Below are 6,000 nucleotides of genomic sequence, written 5' to 3'. Positions count from 1 at the left end.
CCGCAGCTGCCCCTGCAGCCTCTCCGCCCTGCCTACTTGGTGCAGCAGATGACCTTGCTGCCCCAGATGCACGTGGCATGGTGACATCAACGTGCACCAGCGCACGTGTCATAGGCCTGCTGACCTGGAAGTCAGCCATGGAGTCAGCCAGGTCTGGTGCCACAATGGGCTGGTCCAACAAGGGCTGAGCATGGATGGTGTCAGCCACATCAGCCTCAACGGGAGGGGGGGGGGAGATTATGGGTGCCCTTGAGTGGTCCTCCACACATGGGGGGACAGGCTCACCCTGCAAGTAACAACCACGTCCCCTACCGGATCCACCACGGCCACCACTTGTGGCTCTTCCACCTTTGCCACCCTTACGGAATCCTTGCCTCCCAGCCATGGCACTGGTGTAAATGTGCGTATGGGAGTGGCTGTAAACTATTGTCCTGGGCAATTGGGGGTCAAAGGGGTTGGGTACCAGATGGTAATTGTACCCTAGTGCTCTTGCAAGGCTGATTGTAACCCCTGGGGAAAGATGACGGGTCACGCTACGCACAGGAGCCCCAAAAAAGGGAGATGACGTGCATGCAACCCCTCCTAGACCACGTGTGCAGAAAGAAAAACCTGCACTACGCTGTGGCACCCAGTAACACAAGAATGAACGTATGCGTGTCACACGCAGCCTAGAATGACCTCTGAAGGGGTAGGCTACACACGGGGCAAGCACAGATGTTCGATACGTGCGTGACTCACCATCTGCCAGGTAAAAGAGCGTGAAAAAGGAGCGCGTTTGGTTGGCAACACCCCCGCCAAAAGAAGATTTGTACGCTGTCTGAGGAGACAGGACAACAGTAGAAGGGAACACTGTTTGAGGGAACAGGCCCAGGTAAACCAGTATAAGAGAAAAAAGAGAAAAAGCTGTCAGAGGTAACAGGGAATACGAACTTGAAACACCGTGAAGTAAATCGCATGTGAAACGACAAGAAGTACAGAATTCACCCACTCGCTCTCCACGAAAAGCACGTACAAGGAAATGGTGTTCTACACGTACCTTTTATACAGGCCCACACGTCCAGCGTCACTTACGCGGCGTGTACACGCTAGGGCCATTTCCACCAATTACACGCTTTGTCACTTCTGCGTGTAGGGCCATTTCCACCAATTACACGCTTTGTCACTTCTGCGTGTAGGGCCATTTCCACCAATTACACGCGATGAGACTCTGACGTGCCGTCCAATTACACGCGATGACACTCTGACGTGCAGTCTTTCCACGTGTGCTCTGTCATCATCTGCTGTGTGGGAAACACCCGTGCGGGTCACGTCACAGAGGCGCTTACGCGCTGAGGGCCTTTGGTCCAATAGAATCGCGTATGCGTGCTGACGCGCTTACGCGCTAAGGGCCTTTCCTCGATTTTCACGCTGACGTGCATGATTTTCACGTGCCAAATCACTCCGTACCAAGCTGGCCACGCGTAAGCACACGGAAGACCACGCTCCTGCCCAGAAGGCCGAACTACTGCCCCCCAGAGCCCCGAGCACGCTCCCACCTGCCATCTGCTGCTGCCTGACTGCCTGCTGCCCACGTGCACTGCCATTTGCTGCCTGCACATCAGCCAGGGGTGCTGTTGCTGTGACCACCCCTGCTGGAACCGAAAACTGCCGACTGGAATTCCATCGCTCCACAGCCCAGCCCCAGGACCCAGTTGCCCACCCACTCCCTCCTCTGGGGTTGTCATGTCGGGGCAAACACCATCTGTGACCACTGACAACCCCTGGCCAGAGAGGCAGAGGGGCACCAGCTTCAGTGCCACCGAAGTTGGTGTCCTGGTGGAGCAAGTCCTGGGGCAGTATGATGCCCTCTTCGGAAGTTCCCGCGCCGACAAGGAAGGACAGACAAGGATCTGGACTGACATCGTGACTGCCATCAACGCGGAGGGGGTGGCAGTCCGGGACTTACAACATGTCAGGAAGCGCTGGGAGGACTTCAGGTCCAGGACCCTGAGCAAGGCCCGGCGCCTCTTGAAGGCAGCGGATGCCAAGGGGCGCCGGGGCCACTTGTCGGAAGAACAGATGGGGGTCCTGGAACGCATATCCCCAGCGCTCCACGTCCAGGTCCTAGAGAAGCAGACCCGTCTGGAGTCGAGCGGTGAGTGTACATGCATCCTGATTGTGAGCAGTGCGTGTGGTGATTATTCGGTATTGTGCAGGTTGCACATCTGTTTGTATGGGGTCGAGTATGGGTGGGGGTGTACAGGGCCGTGGGGCTGACACATGCGAGGGCTGTAATGTGTGAGACATGGATGGTGCTTGTGTGTGTAGGCTTGCATGGCAAATGCAGTTGTGCGTGCACACATGTTTGGATGAATGTGTATGTAAGTAGACATGTCCGTGATGTCAGGCATGTATGTTGTTTTCGGCTGCATGTATGAGCACTGTGTACATGTGCATGTGTGTGTATTTGACAAGGGTGCAACAGTGATGCAACATGGATGCATGTGACAGCGGTATGTGGAAGCCTGATTGGCAGATGTGACATGGATGCCGTCTGAACAGTGCGACACTTGGCAGAGGTGTAGACATGCATGCAAGTGTGGTGGTGTGTGTACATGTGTAGTGCACTTCCTGTGTTGCATGTGATGTCTGGCTCCCCTTTGGCTGCTGATGCTGTTGTATGTGTAGGGATGGTGGTGGCAGTTGCGATATGGCTGTGGTATGGTTCATGTGTGCGAGTTGCAATGACATGTGTGTTGGGGATTGTGATGACATGTCTGAGGTTTGCCAATGCCACTCATGTGCAACTGTCATGTGTGTATGTGTCCATTGTACAGTGCCCTGATGCCTGTGTTTTGTTTCTCCCTGTCTGCAGCGTGAACTGATGAAGAGGGCGGAGAAGATGCTGTGGAGCACAGCGGCGGGGATCCGACCGCCAGCCGGAGACGCAAGGCCCGGCTCCCCTCCCGTGTTGTCATCTTGTCGGGGAGTGAGGAGTCCGGTGCCGCGTCCCAGGCCGCAGCTGCCGGGGGGAGGTCCAAGAGGCGGAGGTTGCAGTTGGACTCCCCGGCAGCAGAAGGGGCAGCTGGGACCCCACAGGGCCCAACAGGGGAAGATGGCACGGAGTCATCCAGGTTGGTGGGGGGTTTGGTGGAGGAGGAGGCCGTGCAAGCACCAGAGACGGGGTCTGGAGGTGGGGATCCCACTGGTGCTAGTGGACCAGGGACAGGAGGCAGCACAGGCCGCCGCGGAGGTGCCTGTGTGCAATCCTGTCCCCGATCCTGTCCCTGCATCATCTTGCACCAGCAGGGATGCCTACGTCCAGACCCGTTTTCAGGCAATGGATGAGCTGACGTCAACTGGCCTTCCTCTGCCTGCGGACGTGGCCATCCAGGTCCGGGTTGAGCCTGTCCTGGCTGGTGTGGCGTTGCGTCAACGGGCCATGCGAGGTGACCTGCAGTCTTTTCATGGAGAGACTGCACGTCATCTTGAATGGCTCGTTGACCACGTCAGCCTGCTGGGACAGGTCACCCAGGCCGGATTCCGCCGTCTGATGGGGCTTGCTCCGACCCCCTCCTCAACTGGACCCCCTACGCGCCAGTCGTCCTCTGTGCCATCTTCCCACCCATCAGTCACCTGGGTGCCCTGTGGAGCTGCCTCTGACTGTGCGGCCAGGCTGGTGGAGGAGGCATCCCTGCCACAGTCGGGAGTCGGAGGACCAGCAGGGGTGGCCACATCAACAACTGCACCCCAGCCGGCGGAGGATGTGCAGGCAGCAGGAGGCAGTGCACGGGCAGAGGCAGAGCAGCAGCAGCAGCAACATGGTGGGAGACATGAAGGCTCGGGGCTTTCGACATCGGAGGGGCAGGCATCGGCCGGAGGGCAGGGGGACCCAGGACAGAGAGTGTCTTCCGTGTGGCAGCGGTTGGGCCACGCCATAGGTGCGGAGCGGCGGCGGGCGGAAGAGGTGCGGCTCACAATGGTCAGGGCGGAGAACTCCATGCGGAGGGCCCTGAGGCGGGCTGAGTGCCTCGAGGCAATCCGCAGGGGGTTGGAGGAGGACACGGCGTCGTCCCTGCGGACCCTCGGGGCCATGGAACTGGACCACCTCCGGGATATCGAACAGGAGTTCGATGATGCCCTGGCCCGGGACACCACGGAGTGAGCCGCTGGACTTGCCCGCCGCCTTTGTATATAGTTCTTTAGTTTTAGGTTTCCTTTGTTTCTTATTATGGTTTGGAGTCGACGGACACTGCTCCACTTTTTGTATATAGTTGATTTTTAGGTAGGTTTTTTAGTAGGTTTCCTTTGTTCAGTTGGGCTCATGGACCCTTGGTAGTTTTTTACATAGTTCTTTATTGCATGGAGATTTTTTTACATTTGACTTTGGACGACATTTTTTTGGATTCTGATTTGCAGTTTTTTGTTTTTATACGGACATGCAGCTTATTTTTTCTCATTCACATTGTAGTTTGTTTCCTTTCTTTAGCATTCTTTATTTTTTTCAATACAATTTTCTTTCCATACTTCACTGTGTGGTATCATCTCATTGGTTTCATGCATGTCATGTTGGGTGTTTTCCCATTCAATTGCAACCATTGTGTGTGACGGACATGGGTTCATTAGCTTCATGAACATTGGGGGTGTAACATGTGATTTCGATTTCCATGTGGGTGAATGGGTTACTTGGTAGGGCTTTTTGGCTGTGGAGGCTGACCTTTACGCACATGATTGGGGATTGTGAGGACCTGGTGGGGGCTGCCCATGGTGGCAGGGGGGTGGGGGTGGTGGGAGACATGAGTGGGGGCCTGGTGGAGGCTGCCCCTGCACTGCTGGGGGGTGGGGTGGTGGGAGACATGGGTGGGGGCCTGGTGGAGGGTGCCCCTGCACTGCTGGGGGGTGGGGGTGGTGGGAGACATGAGTGGGGGCCTGGTGGAGGGTGCCCCTGCACTGCTGGGAGGTGGGGGTGGTGGGAGACATGAGTGGGGGCCTGGTGGAGGCTGCCCCTGCACTGCTGGGGGGTGGGGGTGGTGGGAGACATGAGTGGGGGCCTGGTGGAGGCTGCCCATGGTGGCAGGGGGGTGGGGGTGGTGGGAGACATGGGTGGGGGCCTGGTAGAGGCTGCCCATGGTGGCAGGGGGGTGGGGGTGGTGGGAGACATGAGTGGGGGCCTGGTGGAGGGTGACCCTGGGGGATGGGGGTGCAGGGGGACATGAGTGGGGGCCTGGTGGAGGGTGCCCCACAGTGCAGGGGGGTGGGGGTGGTGGGAAGCATGAGTTGGACATGAGTGGGGGCCTGGTGGAGGCTGCCCCTGGTGGCTGGGGGTGGTGGTAGACATGAGTGGGGGCCGGGTGGAGGCTTCCCCTGCACTGCTGGGGGGTGGGGGAGGTGGGAGACATGAGTGGGGGCCTGGTGGAGGGTGACCCTGGATGCTGGGGGGTGGGGGTGCATGGGGACATGAGTGGGGGCCTGGTGGAGGGTCCCCCACAGTGCAGGGGGGTGGGGTTGGTGGGAAACATGAGTTGGACATGAGTGGGGGCCTGGTGGAGGCTGCCCCTGGTGGCTGGGGGGTGGGGTGGTGGTAGACATGAGTGGGGGCCTGGTGGAGGCTGCCCCTGCACTGCTGGAGGGTGGGGGGTGGTGGTAGGCATGAGTGGGGGCCTGGTGGAGGCTGCCCCTGCACAGCTGGGGGGTGGGGGGGTGGGAGACATGAGTGGGGGCCTGGTGGAGGCTGCCCCCGGTGGCTGGGGGTTGGGGGACATGAGTGAGGGCCTGGTGGAGGCTGCCCATGCACTGCTGGGGGGTGGGGTGGTGGGAGACATGAGTGGGGGCCTGGTGGAGGCTGCCCCTGCACTGCTGGGGGGTGGGGGTGGTGGGAGACATGAGTGGGGGCCTGGTGGAGGCTGCCCATGGTGGCAGGGGGGTGGGGGTGGTGGGAGACATGGGTGGGGGCCTGGTGGAGGCTGCCCATGGTGGCAGGGGGTGGGGGTGGTGGGAGACATGAATGGGGGCCTGGTGGAG

Source organism: Ambystoma mexicanum, chromosome 5p, assembly GCF_040938575.1.
Source record: "Ambystoma mexicanum isolate Mex_15411 chromosome 5p, UKY_AmexF1_1, whole genome shotgun sequence".
NCBI lineage: Eukaryota > Metazoa > Chordata > Amphibia > Caudata > Ambystomatidae > Ambystoma > Ambystoma mexicanum.
Note: the sequence above shows the minus strand (reverse complement) of the source record.